General features: G+C 42.9%; 1 protein-coding gene across 4 annotated transcripts in view; it reads right to left on the bottom strand.

Annotated features, from left to right (window-relative positions):
• rnf152 (ring finger protein 152) overlaps positions 1-22,152 on the bottom strand; it is a 37,675-nt gene that overhangs the window by 6,194 nt on the left and 9,329 nt on the right. The window contains exons 1-2 of one of the 4 annotated variants that reach the window (XM_034149356.1): positions 13,667-13,813; positions 13,444-13,535 (exon numbers count right to left, since the gene is read on the bottom strand). The exons of 2 other annotated variants lie outside the window; for them this stretch is intronic. The gene's annotated coding sequence lies outside the window, so the exon portion shown is untranslated. Of the gene's footprint in view, positions 1-13,443; positions 13,536-13,666; positions 13,814-22,152 lie in introns of those variants that run through there. One more of the 4 variants, XM_034149364.1, reaches the window with a different exon arrangement.

The raw sequence follows: 22,152 nt of genomic DNA, 5'->3' as shown, positions 1-22,152 counted from the left end.
ACTAGTTTTGACTACTATGACTAGTTTTAAGAGAGTTTATAGGAATGCATCCCCTCGTTCGCTCGTCTAGATTCTGACCTTGTTAAGTAGTTACGATCAAGTTATCCACGAAAAACTATAACATTGTCATCAAAATGTAGTGTTTCTACAATCAGTGTCAGACTTAGTCATAATTAGTTCAACGTCCAAATAAAGGCTTAAAATGTGTAAAAAATTGCACTTTTATTCAGTTGAGGTATAGGAATCTGTATTGATACAGAAAACACATGGCAACCACCTAGTCTTGCAATGTTTCAATCATTTTGGATGAACTAGAATGTATTAACGAAAAAGTAATTATTAATTTATCCAGTATAAATCGCCAAAAATGTCAAACAAAATATAACCCAGTGTTATTGTAAGTCTCGCTAGGATGCCTCATCAAGGTGTAATATGTGTGTGTCCATTTAGCAGTAAGACAACAGGAAGTGACCTCAGAGTTTCCTTTACAGTCATGTCAAGCGGTCAATGGTAGTCTTCCTCATGTACGTCTCCTTCCTTCTCCCTCAGCAGCACCCCCAGCCCTCCCTCAGGGCCAAACACCGCCTCTCCAGACCCTCTGCCTCCTCAGCCAGCCTTCCCCTGCTGACCTAGTTTCTCCACACTGTTACCGCGTCAAAGTCAATGGGAAAGTGCAGAAAAACCTGGCAGTTTCATGAAGAAGTGAGGAGAGAGGAGCGCACAGGAGAGGGAAGCAGAGACAGGGAGCTGCCCTTGAGGGGGAAGACAGCCCTGGGTATTACTGAATCCTTTTCCCAAAGATAAGGATTAGCTTTGATCTGACATAAATGCTTTGTGGCTCAATATTCCCATACACCCAGTCACTCTTCCCTTCTTCATCCTTCCCTTCTCCTGGATAAGCTTTTCCTCTTCCTCTTCTACACCGGGTGTATGATTTCCCTTTTCCTAACCTCAATTTTCTTTCTTTCCACCCGTACATTTTCAGTGATTTCCTTCATTTCAAGGAGTAAAGTAAAACTGAAGAATACATACAAAAATATATTATCAAATCACAAGAGGCAGCGATTGTTGACGTGAAAAATCCTGACTTCAGAAATAAACTGTATTTTCAACATTTTTCATTCAAAATGAGCAATACGTCTATGAATGACCTCACATCAATGTGTTCAAAACAGGAAACATTATGCAGGAATAGTAGCTGCAGGGCTGCAAATGACAATTTCATTCACTTTATCAGTTATTAATTGACTATTTTATTGATTAATTAATTATTTGATCCACGAAAAGACAAAGAATATCTCACTACTGTTGTTGCCTGCTTACAAGCAGAAACTTAAAAGGGACAGACCGATAACAAGGACAGTACAACGATGGAGCGAGGAGTCAGATTCAGCACTGCAGGATTGCTTTGCATCTACGGATTGGAGTGTGTTTGAGGACAATAACATCAACACACACACGGACACTGTCATCTGCTACATTGGGAAATGCATCGATGACGTGGTACCGAAGGTTTCTGTACGGACATTCCCAAATCAAAAGCCCTGGGTAAACGGTGAGGTGCGCGGCAAACTGAAAGCGCGCACTCTCGCGCACACAGCGGGAGATTTGGAGGAGTACAGGAAGTCTAGGTATGATCTCCGGAGAGCAATAAAAAATGCAAAGAGACAGTACAAAGAGAAGGTGGAATCTGACTTCAAAGGCTGTAACACTAGGAATATGTGGGCGGGACTAAGGACAATGACTGACTACAAAGGAGCAGCGGGGGGTGCTGCGGGAGTGTCTGCGTGCGCATCTCTCCCAGATGAGCTAAATAGTTTTTTTGCACGCTTTGAGAGCAGCCAGGCTGTGGAGGTACAGAGGGACCAGGAGCTACACTGCCCTTTTGTTTTAAATAGGGCAGATGTGTGTAAATCCTTTAAAAGGGTTAACCCACACAAGGCTCCTGGACCTGATGGCATCCCTGGCCGTGTTCTCAGGGTGTGTGCAGTTCAGCTGGCAGAGGTGTTCACAGACATCTTCAACAGGTCCCTGCTGCAGTCTGTAGTCCCCACATGTCTTAAACACTCCACCATCATTCCTGTCCCCAAAAAGACAATCATCACCTGCCCCAACGACTACCGCCCAGTAGCACTCACCTCCATCATAATGAAGTGCTTTGAGCGGTTAGTCAAATTATTCATCACCTCCTCCCTCCCTGAATCTCTGGACCCCCTGCAGTTTGCCTACAGAGCAAACAGGTCCACAGACGACGCCATAGCCCTCACCCTCCACACTGCCCTCTCACACCTGGACCCGAAGAACAGGAACACATATGTGAGAATGCTGTTCATTGACTACAGTTCAGCATTCAACACCATTGTGCCCTCCAAGCTGGCCATCAAGCTCAGAGACCTCGGGCTCAACAGCGCCCTCTGCGACTGGATCCTGAACTTCCTGACGGGCAGACCCCAGGCAGTGCGGGTGGGAAACATCACATCCTCCACCCTGATTCTTAACACCGGTGCCCCTCAAGGCTGCGTGCTCAGCCCTCTCCTCTACTCCCTGTTCACCCACGACTGCGTGGCCACACACAGCTCCAACACCATCGTGAAGTTTGCTGATGACACGACCGTCATCGGCCAGATCACAGACGATGACGAGACGGCATACAGAGAGGAGGTCGAAAACCTGACATCTTGGTGCCAGGAGAACAACCTCCATCTCAACATCAGCAAAACAAAGGAGCTGATTGTGGATTACAGGAAGCAGCAGGGAGAGGGACACGCCCCCATCGCCATCAATGGGACTACGGTGGAGAGAGTCAAAAGCTTCAGGTTCCTTGGGGTCCACATCACTGAGGACCTGACATGGTCTCTTCACACCACCACCATCACCAAGAAAGCTCGACAGCGGCTCTTCTTCCTCCGCAGGCTGAGGAGGTTCAAAATGGATTCCAGGATACTCTGCAACTTCTACAGGTGCACGATAGAGAGTATCCTCACTGGCAGCATGACGGCCTGGTACGGCAGCTGCACCGACCTCGATCGTAAGGCTTTACAGAGGGTGGTGAAAACTGCACAGCACATCACCAGGACGGAGCTGCCATCCATGGAGGACCTTTACTCCCAGCGGCTCAGGAAGAAATCACTACGGATTATCAAAGACCCCCATCACCCCAGCCACAAACTGTTCTTTCTGTTGCCGTCTGGCAGACGTTACCGCAGCATCCGGGCAAGGACAAGAAGATTCGGAGACAGTTTCTTCCCGCGGGCAGTGAGACTGTTAAACAATTGAACTGTTGAAACAACATCAAACATTCAACTGCTACTCAGTAGTATGTATCTAATACCTAATATATATATATCATTCCAATAACTTGTATATAGACTCATACTGCACTATTCCACATCATAACTTTATTTCATTTTTATAACTATTATTATTTTTGTATTGCTCTTGCTCTTATTGTTATTATGTTATGTTATTATGTTGCATTGTTGGAGAAGCCTGTGACATAAGATTTTCAACTGCATAATTACTCTGTAGCTATGTCAGATTGACAATAAAGAACCTTGAACTTGAACCTTGAAGAATGCCCACCAGTATTTCCAAAATGGCCACGCCTTTAATAGAAAACTAAGAAAAACGTAGCAAGTATTTATTTTTGAAATCTATTTTGGAAGATTTGTTCAATCATCATCACTGAGCTGCCATATCCGAGGATGTCTGAGGTTACGATGAAAACAAGGTCCTTCAGGGTCACTTTTCTCTGAATCCAAAGAAAGTGCATGTGCTCTTCAGGAGCCACCACAATATGATTTATTGGTATAACTCAGCTGTAACCAGGGCAACGTGTCTTTTCTGACCCATTTTCTATCACACCTTGAGAAACACAACCAAATACCCCTCCATTAAAGTCCGGTAGCAGCTTTAAACCACAGTGATTCTGGACTGGAGACAAACATGGTCACGATATACAAGTAATAACTATATGACGGAAGATGTAGGGTTTATTTTAGATGCTCTATCTGGTTTATTTTTGTAAAAGTGTGAAATTTAGAGTGATTTTGTGGCTTCATCAGGAGACCAGGGAAGGACATATGACGCAGAGTGACCGAGCGGAGGACTACCCCACCCCAACATGCCTGTGGTCCACCAGGAGTAACCAACAGAAAACACACACACAAAGAACGCACTGCAAGGAAACACACACGTTCCCTCAGGGCCTCCAAACACTATCAGCCGAGGAGAAAGTGCACTCGTCCTCACAGACAGAAGTTAAAAATAACTGCCCCAGCCAGAAGTCCACACATACACACACTTTGTACACACAATGTCCTCACAAACACACACACACTCCACCCAGCTCGATATATTAAACTACCTGCTATCGGCGGGAGGTAGGCTGTGAGCAGCATGGAGGGAAAACTTGTTAATCTGCAAACCCTCAGGTGGATTGAACCGGTGAAATGTCAGCGAGATGATGATGCACAGTGTGATGTCTGCTCATATAATGCATGTGCATGCTGGGTCATTATTGGACTTGTGTGAACATCGAAGTGGAAAGCGTAAATTATGTAGCGCTTTATAGACTATATATCAAATCAGACTGATGCAGGAGTTTTGCGGCGACCATGCATATTAGAATTTCAGAAAACCTAAACAAATATATAAATACAGGGGATAAAAACTACTATTTTTTTTTATGGTTTATCATACTTGACTTTGAAATCAGAATTCAAGTCCAAATCAGGCTTTATGCTTGGATTTGTTGGTGAAAAGCAGTGGGAAAACAACTATTAAGTGGACCTTGAGTTAGGTTTTTTGTCATATTATTCATCTAAATTAATAAAAATACAACTATAACAGTAAATAGTACATATCATTGGAGTGATGGTCCATGTGAAATATTGAATTATACGATATTCTACACTTACAAACCATGAAAGTTATATCTTTAACTCGATGTGTGTGTCCATACACATTGAATATCTGTTGAAAATGATACATCTTTTCATGTAGTAGTGACACCAATTTGCTCCTTTGTCCTTGGCTGAACATTAATTGAAGTAGAACGTTGGCAATCTTTAGAAACCTCTATAACATATATCAAACACACAAACACATAAAAAGGACAGAAAACTCAGTGGCAGCAGTAAAAATCATTTCTGGATTGATGCCCATGTTCGCCTCTTCATGAGACTTTAACAGAGTCCATCAAAATTGAAATTCATCACTCAACTCCAATCCACTATGCCATCTTCTATTCCCCAAACAAGCCATCTCTCCTCTATCAGATATTAAAACAGCGGTAGGGGGAAATGAGCAGCACATTTCATATGTTAAATAAACCGGAAAACGAAACTCCATTTGATTCGAGTCTGTCAATGTGATTTGTGGCCCGTCCATTATGCGCCGAGGGACGTTCACTCATTTCCAGTTGACAGATAAGTGCACTGTGCTGGGATGCAGGGTTTGCTTGTTTTGATGTTATGCTAATTGCTTGTCAACTATGCATGCTAAAGTATGAAATGTATCTCAATATCCTTGTACTTTTCCATCAGCAAATAAAAGCTGAGGTGGTAACAGAACGGTCGATAAATCCTGACATGTTTCGATCACGACATTTTGCAGCAACATAAACTTTACAGCACAATATGCCAAATGAAATGTGTCCCTGCTAAGTCTTGATTGTGTGCCAGTGTGCTGAGCCAGCGTTTGCATATACTTGGTGTGCAGATGTCCTCACCCACACATTTTGGATGAGAGTGAACATGTATTTCTAAGTACTTGTAGGACACAGCTAAAGTAGTCATGCAGGAGCGGCTGGGGTTAAAGGGCAACAGCAGCTGCTTTTCAGGCCCCACAGTTCGCCTGGGTGCTAATCCAGAACTCATCAATTAACTCGGACTGCGGCTCGTTTGTCATGTACGCTCATGCTAACTGCACAGGCGAGAAGGACAGAGAGCAGTCTGTCCTTGACTGAGGGTGCAGCATGGATTATAGTGAAAAGTAAAGTGCTGATCCTCACTTCTACTAAAGGGCTGTGTGTTGATGACGTTTTGATTTAAGTTTAAAGGAAATATGCATATTGGAGGTTAGGGGAAAGCAAGTACTGTAACCAATTTCAATTAATTAAGAGAGGCCCTTTTATGCTTTTGGGAGTTTTCACTTTCCTGTAGTTTCTTATATAGGTTTCTGTGCATGTAAATGGTCTGCAAAGACTAAAATCCCAAACATTGTGACACACTCCCGCTTCTATTGGCTACTACTCAAACAGAGCCGGACAGCTAACCAATCAGAGCAGACTCTGTTCTGGTTTTTTAACTTTAAACATGTCACAGTAGAGGCACAAAACACTAATATTAACATGTAAGTGAGCATGATATGTTGCTATCTTTTTCACAATTCGACCATTGTTATAGAGCACACTTCTCAACGTAAGTGGGAGTAATCTCATTTATCCAGGAAATCCAAAAACTGGAGTGGATGCTGTCATAATGCTCATGGTAACATACAGTATATGTTCTTGTGTTCATGAAATGGAGTGCATTTCGTGTTGTTTGACGTGTGATGCATTGTGTTTGTGTGTGTGTGTGTGTGTGTTTGTGACTGTGTTTGTGTGCATGCTCAGCACAGATGGAGCCTCTGATAGACGCCTGTGCAGCCGACCACTGCAGGACACATTATGGCAATTTCCAGCTTGAGGAGCCAGCGAGTGTCAGGCTGCTGGATGAGCGCCGCACCGCCGATCTGCCCGAGCGTGACACCAAGTCCTGCACCGCCGGGACCAGCGGCCAACAGGAGGAGTGGGCTGGTGTTTATCCACTACATTTCTCCAGGTATTTGGTTTCAGCTAATCCTAAACTACAGAAGACCTTTTCTTCACTACACAACAATTTCACCCAGGGGGAAAAGAAACGAGAGGTGGTGCAGAATGAATCACCTCAGGATGTTCTTAAACACACTTCACACAGTCCACTACCAAAGGAGATTGAACTAATATCCCAACGATGATATGTAGTGTAATGTTAAGAAATCACTCTCATATTGGTATATTGACCAGCCCTTATGGACAGTAACTATATTTGTATCGTATTTCACTTCTTTAGCTACACTATGTATATTTATTTTCATGTATTAGAGTAGTATATTTGTACACCTGTATGCATGTGCATTCTGTTAAACTATCCAATCAATCCTGGGCGAGGTCACACTGAGTCCAAAAACTCTCAAAACAAATCACCCTTCCTCCCCGCTCTTTGATGAAAGGCATCTTCTGCTTTGAGAAATGTTCAATTTTTTCAAAAGCAGATGAAAGAGGTGAACGCTGTGATTTCTGCAGCTGGAGGCCTGATCTCCATCTACAGATTCAAATAAAGATCCTGGAGGCCTGAGATAAAGGCGAGCACAGCAGTGCTGCCAAAACTTCAAACAAACACTGACACTTTTAATTAAGCTACAAGGCTGTTTATGGAAATGAGGATTATTTAACAACTATTAATAACTGGAAGACAATGGTGCTGTCAACATGTTGTTATTTCCGTTTCGACAATAAAACTCTTGAAAAGTTGAACTGAAGACAAAGACTCTGGTTTGATGAGTGGAAGGGATATTTAGGTGACTCAGAATGCTAACTGTAGAACATACTGTGCTTTTTTTAATGGGAAAAAATGTTTTCTTTCAAATGGAGTTCATCCCTACAGAAGAGGATAAGGGCCACTTGAGGAAAACATTTTGGGATGTGACCAAAAGTAAAGAATTCAGAGATTAAAGTCAGAACTCTTTTTTTACTTTTGGTCACAAACCTAAAAATGTTTCTCATGTGGGTCTTATCCTCTTCCGTATTTCCCACTGTGGAACTAAACAATTGAATTTACTTAATAAATAAAAGAGTTTGCCACAGAGAGGGGGATTAAATGTATTGCTACAGAAGAGAGGTCTTACCGCTCTGTTTCTCCAGAGGCTTTAATAAGACATTAGAAAATATATTTTAGAAAATAGCAGGTGTTTTTTCTACCCGTGCTGGGTTGCTGCTCGTTGAGTCTGATAGGAGGCGGTAAGTAAAAACCATTCCTGGCGAGGGGGCTACCTGAGAAGACAGGTTTTAACATTGCGCATCTTTCTGCAGCTGCTCGAGTCTATCTAGCATGGGGCGACGCAGCAGGCAGCGAACGCACCACGACCCCTGCTCCTGTGACTGAGCGTGAGATCATTCGCACATCAGCGAGCAGCACAGCGTGTTGTGTGTATGCCAGTGTGCTTGAATGTGTGTTTAGGATAAGACCCATCTACAGTTTTAAAGAACTCAGCAGGAAAGCGTTCAGGTTAAAATCACTTTCACTGGATGCTCCAAAACAGCCAGATTTCAGATTCATCACACGCACTCTCTCCTGCTCCTCTCCACTCGCACATCTATCTCACTCGTGGCGACGCTGAGAGCGAAGTCAATTTGAAACGCAGACGGGTGATCTAGCATGAAGGAGACAGGAATTGTCATATCGCTGCGGTTTTGTCAAAACCACGCTCCGAGGGACTCGGGTTAGGCTAAAAGACCAGAGGTGGGAGAAGTGATGAGGTGAGGGTGTATTTTTAGAGCCGTGCCCTCAAACTGTTTCATGTCACTTTGTCAGCCTTAACACCTCGATGTCTTTCACCGACATGTTAATTATGGGAAAACCCACTCATCTACTTCACAAAGCAATCTCTCCTACACACACACGTCTGTTTTTCCAGGAGGAAACTAAGTTGTCAGGCGAAGAGAATCAGTAACAAGCCAGAGGAAACGGAGGATAAGCATTTTCTTCTCTTGATAAACTGCCTGTTTTTGTGTCTTCAAACGCTTCCTGACAACTTGATTACATTTAAAGTCTTAATTATGGAGCAACTACACGAATGTGGATTGCTGTTCAAATGTTGTGTAATTCAGCATTTTTACTGCCTTACAAATGCAAAGAGAAGTCCCTTCTTGAATACATAAAAAGGGTTTGACAAATTGCTGATTCTTTTCCAATTGCCACAACCTATTTCTTTATGTCCCCATATCCAAAGTTAACTCACCTAGAGTGAATCAAACTGAGCCAAACCAGGTCCAATCAGTCAAAAATAATAAATATACAATCCGAAAATGTGGGTGCAACGGTATCCAGCCTTTAGATGGTGTGGAGACAGCACATGAACCAATACAACAGTCCTCTCTCTCTCTACTGGATGTATTGGACGCCAGAGGCAAGTAAAGCGTGTTTGAGACTATCATGTAAGTTGTTTTTGTTTGAATGCAAATGCTCCCATTAAAAATAAGCCCAAACAAACCAAACCAAAGATAATGTTAGACAATGAGCCATTATGGTAAATGTAGTGCACTTATATGGACATTTCCACTCGTTGCAACCCCACAAAGGGCTTTTACAGTCTTCAACAATTCACACACACTCGCACACTGTTGGCCATTTGGAGCAGTCTGGGGTTAAGTATCTAGGCCAAGCACACATTGTTATGTTGACTGCAGGACAACCTCCCTACCTAGGCCACAGCTGTTCAGCTTTTAATTTAATGCATAAAAACAAGTAGCAATTTCGTAAAAAAACAAATACTTGAGGCTTATATTCATGGTTGGATTACATATCTGCCTGTATGAAAAGATAAAATGAGATGTGCATAATTCATTTAAATGTTATCAAAATGTGCAATATGGGCAATAATACAATTGCAGTAAGCACAATAGTTGGTCTAAACTAATTATGTAGAAATATCACTCTGAATGAAGTATTGTGGAGCTGCAGACATATCACACCCGATCGTCTCTACATCATAATGTGTATATATTTGTCATTAATTATGCGAACAAGAATTATAATCTGATCTCTTTCTTATATCACAAATCATATTGCAATCAGTCAAAAATAATCGCAATTAGTTGTTTTTTCCAAATCATGCATCAGCTCTATACAAAATGACAGTGTTTGCATGTCAAAGTCACACTCTCCGTTGACCCGCAGCCTCCACCCTGTGGCTCCATTACAACATGGTGCTGCTTCAGCCTTTCACTGCGGCCCTGACAGACACGACTCATAACTCAGACAGCAGCTAGAGGTCCCTGTCAGGTGAAAGTAGATGTGGGTCATCTCAGGCGGCCATTTCTCTGCTGACAGCAGTCCCTTCACTCCACTGCTTTAGACAAACAACAATACTGCAATATTAAATAACATGTACAATTCTGTAATAGAGGCTTTTAACCATACCAGCCACCAATACATGTCATCAGGCTATAAGAGGATATATGCTGGGATGGTGGCTCAGATGGATTACAGTAGTTAATGATTATCCAATAATGTTCCTTAAACCTTTTCATAACTTATGCCCAATTTATCAATCAATGCATCAATGACATTGTTCCTTAGCCTGAACCATAATTATCAATCAATAGTGTTTTAAGCAGCGAGTGGACTGAAAACATGTTGCATGTCCTTATGCAGAAAGTCCTTCAAGAGAGCTTTCTGTTTTTCTCCTAATTCCATCTTTCAAGCAAGCTGAACACTTATTTATTATAATCCTAAATCATTTGAGTATAAACCAATTAACAATATTTAATCCCTGTTTATAAAGTCAATTGAAATCTTAAAAAAAGTGAGGAAAGTAGTGTAGATAGCAGAAATCATTAAGTTACAGCTGCAGTGTCCCTAGAAGGACAAAGGGAAATGGTTGCGTTATAAAACACACATTCAAACGTAAGATACATAAAACAGGAGCAATAAAGGACTAACTGCTTTACAGGCTTTTATCATTAACATTTCCAAAGTCAAGTATTTCCTGTATGTGCTGCAGAAGTGAGAAGTGAGGGTTGGAGACTGCCGGCCACCTGCTACTACACTTGTTTGAGAAATGGCCGTGATGTCTTCCATCGGCTATTTTCGCACCTTCTCTCCCTCCTCATCTCTTTTAGTGAGACAGACAGCCACGAGGCTGAGGAAACATTTGACGCTGAGCCAAGGAGAGGAATATTTCACAGAGACTGATGCCAGCACGGACACCTCCGGCTGGTGAAAACACAAATGGGTCGATACTCTGATTGGCACATCGCTCTGCAGTCACGGGTCAGGACGGATGGAGACAAATCCATCAGGACGGACCACACGCTGAGACTACAGGAGTCTGCTGTCAGCCTCCTGCTAATTTACTTTACAGGGGTGACCTCACAGTCCCTCTACTGCCACCTACAGTACGGTGTATAAGAACACCCGTGAATAGACAAAACATGTGTAAGTTAAGACCACACATTCCCAGCATGATGTTAATTTAGTTCATTATGGTCCCATTTAAAGTTAAACAAATGATAAAGTAGGATATGCTTTAGGGCGGGGCTACCTTGGGATTGACAGGTCGCCACGCCGTGTGTTTTCCCATCTGGGCTCTCCGTGTTTTTGTGTTAAGGACTTTAACCCTTTTTACGTTGTATTTGCCATTCATTCATGTTATTCTAACATTGTGGTCCCCTAAAATGTCTTGTTTGGCATTCGGTTGCTGCACCTGTGAGAAATGTCAAGGCTTTCAAAACAGTAGTCCACAAACCAATAGGTGAGAGTGACTACCTTCTCATCTTTTATTCTTTATGAGTTACATGCTTTAAATGCCAGTTGAACCTGAAGTTATTGAAGTCAGTGGCACTGGAAAATTAGCTAGATTCTACAGTTTTTGGCAGGACAACAAGCGGTTGCCAGCAGTGCCCTTGCATCCTATTTTTGTTGTATTTCTGCTTTTATTTGACAGATGACAGTAGAGAAATGAGAGAGAGATTTGTGACGTGCAACAAAGGTCGCAAGGTTGGAATCAAATCTGGGACGTTGAGGTTATGTGGCATGCGCTTTAACTGCTCCGCTAACAAGGCGCTCCATGTGAACTACTACTACCATATCCTCTCAGTTTCTGCACAAACAAACAGCCCTGAAGCTTTTGTGTTTCTCCAGAGAAAGCTTAACTGGGAACACAAAGTGGTTTTGAAACAAGATCCAGTCCTTGGAGAAGTTTTGGGGGGACTTTAAAATCAACATATAAAAGAAAAACTCTCTCTGGAGGCACCTTGGATCTCTAATTCACACTTTCAAAAAGGACAGCTTTCAGTAGTTTTCTACTACAATCATCCTTCAGAAAATGTCCCCAGATGTTGCCAAATAAATACGCTTTTAAATTCCTCATCCTTGGCTGGTAAGTTGCAGTCTTTAAAGAGTGTGTGACGGGCGGCTGACGGGACCTTGTGATGCCGGTAACGACGTGAGGAATGACACCAGAAGCTCCGACATCAAAGCCCTGCAGCGCTCACACACACACACAGGGATATACATGCAGCAGATTACAGAGAACAGTTACTCAGCAGCACTTACATGAGCTGGGTCACATGTCAGAACACACATACACACACGCCGCAATGACTCAAGCTCATTTGTACAATGGAGAAGAAAAAAGGACCGCGCCTCTGAGCATCCTATCGACACTCACTTAAGATAATGGCCCCTGTTGTGGGGGGATATAGATTCCAGAATGAATCTCCAGCCTCGTATGGCGGCGGATGGGCGGGCGCGGCAGATAAAGGGCTTTAGGAAGAGACTCTGCAGGAACTGTGGTGGCAATTTGTCAGGATTATAGCTGGATGGTGTCGGTCATTGTCTCCGTGTGTGTATGTGTGTCCGTGTACTGATCTGCGAGGTCAGCTAAGGATGGGCTTGAATCCTCTTCTCCTCCACAATCCGATGGTCAGATCCGACTGCATTGTTTTCTTTATCATTCATCAATGTTTATTACACGGTTGATGTATTTATTATCGTTTGGTCTATAAAAAAAATCGTAAAATGTGTCCCACCAAGAGTTTAAATCACTAAGACAGTCAATGTTCGAGGCAGCATATCCTCACACTTGGTGGTTTAATTAACTGTCAACTAACTGACTTACTTAATAATAGAATTGTTTCTGAACTAGATTTGACAATTTGACATTTTAATGATGTCTTCTTGGGTAATTTGCAGACTAGACGATTATCCAAACAAATCATAATACATATAATGAAGTTAACCAATAATTAACATATTCATTATTTGCAGCCATAGTTTGAAATTTAAAATAACAAAGCCTATTTCACACAACGCAGACAAACAGGTTTTTATTTAGTTATGTTTTGAGATCTGGATATGTCACTTTCTGTTTCCCTTCTTCCAAGGTCTGACTGAAATACACCAGAAGAATATTCTACCAAAAGCTCAAGTTTCATACAGTGTGAAGGACATTTTCTTAGCAGTTCTTTGGTAGCTAAGTCCTTAAACAATGCATTTGGAACAGGATTGTGGTGGTTTGAAAGAAGCAGAGAACAGACCCAGAAAGCCTCATTTGATTGTCTCTAATCCCCCGAGCTGAAAGATGCCCTTCACCCTGCGCCGACATCAAACACACCCTCGCTGAGGAACCTGTGATTACCTCCCTCTCCATCTCCAAAACCACTCTCTTCTAGAGCACCATCTCTCTCTTTGAACCTCCACACTTGTTGCCTGATACAAGAGTCCTGCAGCCTAGAGAACGAGGAGTTAAAAAAAAAAAAGAGACAAATGTCAAACATAAAAACACACACACGGTGTACATGCACATTGGACAGGACTGACCTTCAACAGTGTCTCCTGGAGCAAAATATGGGAGCGTTTACCTGTGTTCAAGCAGGCTTCTGCACATGCTTTCCAGCTACACGGCTAATGAAAGGCAGAATCTGCTACAGAGCACAGCTGATGGAAAGCCCGAGGTAAAAACAGAAAGCAATTGGTTCCCACAAAAGCCATCAGACCTGCAGCTGACAGTGAGGGCCGTTATTGGAGTGCTCAACTACATGTAGCGGACATTAAAGGATCATCACGACAAAGGACACGCTGTCCTTCCCTCTGCTGAAGTTAGGGAACATGGTATTCAAATTGATTTGATCCGGCACTTCCTCCTACACGTTATGACACAAAGCCTTTGTGTCAGATTTATTACAGTAGCTATCAGAGAAATCTCATAACACTTCGAACCCTTTCAGCACTAGTTTTAAAACCAGTCAGGGAGATCTACTTTGCCAACATTTGCTAAAAGAGCAGTCCAGGGCCAAATGATCACACTTTTCAACATCACAGAACCATCTCCCTTTGTCCATCAGTTTGTAATAAAAGTACGCCTTATTCTTCTTTATTTGGCAACCATTTTGCTGTTCGTAGATATATTGTTCCGAGATTCCACTTCAAACCGCTGTTATTTCACATTTACATAAGCCTTTACGTCACAGATGTAAAACACATTTCATTTCATTTCAAACCTTTATTTATCCAGGTTGTATCCCATTGAGATCATTGATCTCTTTTTCAAGGGAGACCTGCTCAAGTAGGTTCCACATGAAACATTAAAAACATAAACAGAACAACAAAAGGACATCATACAGTAGCATTACAGGGATTACAATTTACATAACTATCCACATGAACAGGTACCAACAGCTTCCGATTCACTAGCATCCAACCGAGCTTTAAAAACATTTAGTGGCACCAGATTGCTCAGTTTCCATTTTAATTGCAGACTATTCCAGGACAGTGGAGCTGCGCATCTAAATGCTATTTTCCCTAAGACAGTCCTAGCAGTTGGCACATTTAATAAAACCATAGCATGCGATCTCAGGCAGTAGCCTCTTACAATTCGCCGTGAGATCAGGGAGCAGATGTAGGATGGAAGTTTCCCTAACATGGCTTTATATATAAAAATGTACCAGTGACTGAGCCTCCGTACAGTTAGTGAAGGCAGACCAGCCCTTGCATACAGGGTACAGTGATGGGTTAATGCTTTACAGTTTGTCACAAATCTCAGTGCACTGTGATACGCAGCATCTAACTTGACCAGGCAATTGGCAGGTACATTCATATAGATCAGATCACCATAGTCCAGCACAGGTAAAAAGGTCACAGTGACTAGCCTTTTTCTGGCCTCGAGTGAGAAACAGGACTTGTTCCTGTAGAAGAAACCTAGTCTAACCCTCAGTTTTTTAAGCAGGTTATTGACAATGACTATGAATTATGTAGGCTACACAATACGTGACATTTCACTATGTCTAATGAGTGTCTGACCATTCAATATTACAGTTGCATGAAGTAGACCTACATATTGAAGCTTAAATAGGGGTTATGTTGGTTGGCTTGATTGCCAGCGGTCTCCGTCTCTCATACACAGCCATGGTGGTTTGCCACTCTCTCAGCGTGGATCAGCTCCACACAACCACATTTTGAATTTCTGCCGGAAGCAGCTGACAAAATGGCAGAGTGCAAACACACACACACTCCAGGCAGAAGCATTCACCAAAGCCTTAGGGCGACGTCACAGATACTGCATCGATACATCTCTTAAAAAGACAGTTATAGTTGTGTGCATCTTGACATACTTGCTTGAATAAAGTATCTCCCAGATCTTCACAATAAACAACAGACTTGACAGTGTTTTTGTTCCCATCATCACTCTCTGCTCCTGACAGCAGCACAGGTGTGGATGTTACAGTAACACCTGGCGTAGCATTCTCACAGTAGCCTAAATGTTAATGACTGGAGCAGCTGGTGAGGAAATTGACAGGCTAACAAGCTCTGATGAGGCACCGCGGAGTTAATCAATGCCGGTGACACACCAGGAGATGGTCGTGGAAGGACATCACACAAAGGGGCAGTCAATGGGAGGCAAACGCAGTCAATGGAGAGTGCAATGCAAACTCAGCAAGTGAGAGCTGAGCAGCCTCCGGTATGGGGAAAAATAGTCCAGTTGTTTGCGGTCAATGTCAAATGAAATAAACCGAAATACAAAAGAAAACGGAAGCAGATGGGAGAGGAGTTTTTACAGCAGGAGTGTCGGTGTGCTACAGAGGTCATAAATCAGCCGCTTGCTATCCTGTGTCGTCAGCCAGGCAGCAGAGTCAGACCGCGGGCACGCTTCAATCAACAGGCCAACAATCGAGCTGACAGCAAGAGACGCACAAACGCCCCGGGACTATGACGAGCTCCATTAGGATAGAAGACGCCCAAAAAGAGAGACATGTATCAAGCTTTTTGTGATCATGAATGGACTCTGTAAAAGAGAGCATATGCAAATTGACCTTTTAAGTCAGGGATATGGGTCATTCATCTCCGGAGCTGATAATCACAGCAGCCTTAAAAAATATGCTGTGCCACATACAGTACAGAGACTCGTGAATTCTCAAGCAGAGTCTTTATCTGTATTTCTTTCATCTTTGCTCATCAGTCCCCCTCAAAAAGTCCTTTGTTGTCTCCATCTGTGCTCTGCTACAAACAACACAACTTTGAACAGGTGGCTACATCTGATGAAAGCATGAGAAAAGGAGATTTTACTGTCCATAGATTATTAGAAAAAATTGATGAAACCAGAAAGTTAAAAGCTCATTTTGCTTTTACGGTTGGGATGGAATATTTATTCCAGTAAGGGCTAGATTGAAGAAGATGGTGACTTCATAGAAAGCTCCAGTCAGAGATGGACCTTGAGGTGTTTCGAGGTCATGAAATTAAACACAGTGAATATACAGTTTTAAATATAACTGTTCACAGGGTTGTACTGCATATATGTGGATCCAGATATAGTAGATAACCAGATTGGGAGTCTATAATTGCTTAAAAAACAAGCATTGGTGATCCAGCTCACTCCAGTAACAACATTTCCTGCAGTGATGTCCAAACAGACGCCAGAATTTGCTTCCGACAAACAGAAAATCTGCATTAGAGAAGGCTGGCACCGCCATCCTGCTGCAGTCCTGGTGTGGGATTGAGTTTGCTCTAATTGGGCATAATTATACATGAAAAGCCTGTCTGGTACGGCATTAAGTAAACACAGCCACAGGACATGCAAACAGTCATTTGGAGGCCAAGTGTGGACATCCTGCAGATTCAATCCTGCCACTGGGATTGCAAATATAGCTAGTGCACAGAAAAGATGAGCTCATATCGTCCTCGGAGATCAAGGAAAACACGTCGATGCGACTTACAGATTCTGCCTTTTAGCAAACCTGCAGCTCGCAAAATGGAAAACCCACATGCTCCAGGTTAGACGCTTTTCCCCCACTGTTGGATTTTTCGGCAACAAAGCTAGAAAAGTGGCGAGGTAAGGCAAGAACAGCGTTGTTTGATCAGACAGCCTCTGCTTTGCTCAGGCCACCCTGGGAGTGGACAGATTATCATCAGCTGTCTGGGAGGAAGCAGAGCTGCGGGGATCAGTCGCATGACCCTGAGTTTAGGCCTCCCGATGCAGATAAAGCTTTCCTTTTTATCAAACGCCTCGCGGAGAAAACCAATCGCAAAAACTGCAGTGTGGCGCCGCAGCACTGTCAGACTTAATGCTACAAAGTGGTTCAATCATAAAAGAGGTAATGGAAGCAGTTTCAAAGGGCACCTTATTAAAATGATGCTTTTCTTGAAGTAGCCATTTTGCTCTGGTAAAAATTGGGAAATGGTTTGGTTATAACCTCAGCAGTGCTTTCAACAGAAAGTGCATTTTAAAAAAGGCATTACAAAGTGTCATCATCCTGACATCCATGATTCAACTCTAGAGAGAGCAATCTTTCAGACAAATCTTCAATACCAAGACAAATTGCAGACATTGTGCAAGGTGATTTTAAAAAATGTGTCCGTCTTCAAACCAAAAGCCCAAGAATGGCGGAAGCAACACATTTCTCTGGCAACGACACATCCTTTAATTCCAATTCTTGCTTTCTTTCCTGTGAGCAAAGATATGTTACAAACACATGCCAGAAATTATTTGGAGTTAATCCGTGTTGGCAATGTGAATGAATATGACTGACACTCACTGTTCAGCCTCATTCTGTTATCTAGGTTGAATTCTCCTATAAAGCTCGAGTGCAGCTTTGAAAAGTGAATTTGATTTTGTGCCACCAGTTATTTGTTTGTGGAGAATGTATAATATTTATTTAACGTTATTCAACACACTTCTGGTAACAGTCAAGGCAACAGTCTGACTACACCAATATGCTACAGTAGATATGCTGTTTATTACATTGCTAATGAAAAATCTATGGATTTTGGTAACTTGTGATGAACATATTTTTACAATTTGGTGACAGTTTACCGATTAAACATCTAATCTATTCAACAAAATATATTTAGTAACATTCCCAGGTTTTGCTGTTGGTTTTTATATGTAGTTAAATGCAGTTATATAGTCTCTTTATCCAAGCAAGATGTCTCATTTAGCCAAAAACTCAGGTGAACTCCTTCTAGCACCTGCTGCAGGTGCTGAATTTAAATCGAGCCCACTGAGGGAGAAGCTAGCTCGACACAGATACCAACATGGACACCTGTGGGGCCCTCCTGTTGCCATGACCACCAGCAACAGTCGGTAGGGGAATCAGCGCTTCCTAAACAAATTAGCCTGGAGAAAACTGCTGAGGCCCGGACCCTTTAATTACATCAACCTGAAACCAAATTATGGTGCGACTCTGCTGCGCGTAATAACTATCAAACACTCTCCTTCCCCCCCAACCCCTCCCCCCCCCACCTCCCTGCCTCCTGTCCCACTCCATCATCAGTTGGAACATTTATATCAGGGTCTTCATTCCCAGGAGACACAGTGAGAAATGTCAAGACAAGGGAGACATGGCTTATCCTTCCTCCCTGGCCTTTTCACTTCTCGTTCGATCACTCCCTCCATTCTTTCTGCTTTCCCCGCTACCCCTTTTTTTTTCTCTCATTCATCCGCCGCCACTCGGCCTCTTTCTCTTTTTATCCTGTCATCTACATTGTGAGGAGCATCCGCAGTTTCCTCTGAGCCTCGGCTGTGTAAGCAGAGCAGGCGAGACGAGTAGCAGAGGTGCTGCACGCAGAATAGAGAAGCACAATATGCTGGATGGGATTCAAAATGATGCTACCGGTGGAGCATAATGAGATCAAACTGGTGGTATGCATAAAGAAATATAACAAAAAAACATATTTCAGCTATGCAAAGATTCAAAAACATGCTGGAAATAAAAAGAATCAGCCATGAATTCTTCCTGTTACATATTCATAGGTGACATTTAGGGATTTATCACAAAATGAATATATGAAACAGGGACATGTGGCACTGCATAACCCTTAGGCTCTTATCAGTTCATTATAAAAACATTACATTTGCAACATGACCTCCTGCTCACCTTTTCAGATGGAAAGACAAGAAGGGCAGCGTTGTGGAGGCAAATTATTTTGTTTATCTTCAAACCATTACAGCGCCATCCAGCCACTAAGGCAATTAATTACTGAATTATACCATGCTGGTGCCCAATTGTGATCGGTCCTTGGGGCTTTTTTCTCATAACCAGGTACACACTGTCCTACACAAGCGAAACAGGGGAGCTTTTAATAACATTTAGTATTCAGATTAAACTCTTGTATGCAGCCAAAGCTCCGGCTTCCAGGGTTCTGGCTCCAAAGTAGGATCAATTTACAATCCAATTAATTCAAATTGTGTGGAAACATGCTCACAAGGAGGAAAACAATCGGCTCTCACAGTAATGGGGGTCTGGAGCTGAAAGAGAGGGGGGGGGGGGGGGCACCTGATGTGTTTGACATGTCTGCTTTGATGCTTCAGTACACAGCAATACAACAATAATAAGGGGCGTGCGGGTTCAAATCCTTTGCTTCTTCACTGACTATTTGTTGTACTTCAAACGCCACGGAAAGGGCTTCCATTAATGAGTTTCATTATCAAAACAAGCTGAATTAACTACAGCTCACCACACATTGCAGGGTTTATGTTTTATTGTCACATAAAACCAATAGGACTCTTTGAAACACACACACACACACACACACACACACACACACACACACACACACACACACACACACACACACACACACACACACACACACACACACACACACACACACACACACACACACACACACACACACACACACACACACACACACACACACACACACACACACACACACACACACACACACACACACCCCAGTTTGTCTGTTTGTGCTGCTGATTCAGACTTGAAGCAGGTAAGGCCAAAAGAACAAAGGGGATTGGAGAGTGGGGGGGGGGGGGGGGGGGGGGAGTCAGTGAAGCGCTTCCCCGTGGCAGTGGAGACACATTAGAGCCCCAGTGGAGGATTTGTGATGGATGAAGTAAATGGGATGCTGCTGCAGACTCCCTTGTGGCCGGGATGACATTGTTTCTGTTATCTTGTGAGGAGCATGTGTGAAATTCCCAGGGACTTTTCCTTTGACTGTATAATACCGAAAAGCATTATTGGAGCGAGGACTGCATAAGAAAAGGGCATATATGTGACAAGTCTATCACCATCAAAGGAAAATCACACACATGACATCTAATTTCCACATCTTGTCTCAGAACTGTGTCCTTTCTGGATGGAAATGAAAAATATTCATTTCAACACCCCCCCCCACCTCCTCCTGTGACTTGTTTTACATCCAACAATGATCCGAGTAGCTGCTGCCAAGCGTATGCATTTGGCTGCGAGGACAAGGCTCATTGGCAGAGCTGGACAGAGTGAGGAGTGGTCAATCCAAAAGGCACTATGTCGTTATTACGGTGCGAATGGAAGGAGCCAAAGGAGATCTGATTTGAAATATCAAGTAGTGGACAAAGAGAGGAGGAATGGGAAAGAGAGGAAATGTGTTCCATTGACCGTGAATGAATGCTATATAGCCTATCAAAAGTGTGTCATGTTGCACGAGAGACATTTAAATTACACAGAGGAAAGGTAGAACCCAGCATTATAGGGACTCTTTAAATGCTTCCTGTAGTGACAATCTTTACCAGTTTGTAGTGCTAAATAAACAGAGGCTCACTTCAGTCATTGATTCATCCTCTGGGAACAATGAATGCAAACTTTCCATCTACTGATAGTTGTTAAGAAGTTTAACTTTGACCAAAGTGCTGGTCTGACAGACTGACATCAGATCAGTCCCATGCCGCTCATCTGCCTCTGAGCCTCATGCGGTCTCACTTTTATCTGCTCTCTTTACCTTGATCACTCATCCTTCTTCTCTTCTTCTTTGCCAAGGTTCCATCAAACCACATCCCTTAAGGGGTCGTGTCCTTGTGTATAGGAGGTAAAAAGGAGGCGAAAAAAACGAAAACAATCTCAATCACGGCAGGCGTGTGTTGTGACTCCTCTACCCTACAGACACAACACAGCATGCTGCCTTTTTTTCACAGAATGTCCCCAAACAAGCATCGCCTGGTTAAAAAGGAGAGGTCACCCTGGGAAAAAAATACATTTCAACAAAGACCTTCCCCTCCCAGGACACCATATTAACAACCTGTGCCTGGAGCTTGCGAGATCCTAAAATGTAAAATAAACTCACTATACCCCGTCTGACTGCAGCCACCAGAGCAAGACTTTCTTTATGAGGTGAAATAGCTTTTAAATTCAACCCCCAAGTCAAATGCTTAAAGGTAAGGTAGGTAAGACTGGAGAAACCAGCTCGAGTGCGCTAGAATTTGAAAGTACGCAGCCGAAAAAAATCTGCCCCTTCCTTCAGACTTCCTTACAGAACCCCTCCTCCAACACACACGAACATGCACATGACCAATGAGGGCACGAGATAAGTTTGTGCACGAGATGGAAGGCAGACAGGCAGGTAGGCCATCCAGTTATTTTAGCCGGGCCGGCTCAGATGATTGGTCGTGCTTTTTACAGCGCCACGGCTTCCACAGATGACATTTTTTTTATGTATTTATTGTCAAAGCACTTAATATATTCATTGCTATCGGGATGTTAAGAGCATTCCATGGAATATAACAAAAAGTGTTTCTGAAGGAGGCGTGTGGCGCAGTGGATAGAGCCTTGGTATGGTATGGGGATCAGATGGTCACAGGTTCAAACCCCACTGCAGTCAGCATGTTGTTGTGTCCCTGGGCAAGACACTTCACCCCAAATTGCTTCTGTGGGGATTGTCCACAGTATTGAGTATGTAAGTCGCTTTGGATAAAAGCGTCTAACAAGTTACATGTAATTACCTAACCCACCTTTAAGTAAAATTTGATGCCCAAAATCTGGACAGAGGTTGGAAGCAAATAAAAAAACACCACCAGTGGATCTATCTTTCATAGCCTCGGTACAATCATTAAGTCACCATATGCTGCCGC

The sequence above is a fragment of the Trematomus bernacchii genome, unplaced genomic scaffold (assembly GCF_902827165.1).
Source record: "Trematomus bernacchii unplaced genomic scaffold, fTreBer1.1, whole genome shotgun sequence".
Classification (NCBI taxonomy): Eukaryota; Metazoa; Chordata; class Actinopteri; order Perciformes; family Nototheniidae; genus Trematomus; species Trematomus bernacchii.
This window is presented reverse-complemented; position numbering and strand designations above follow the sequence as displayed.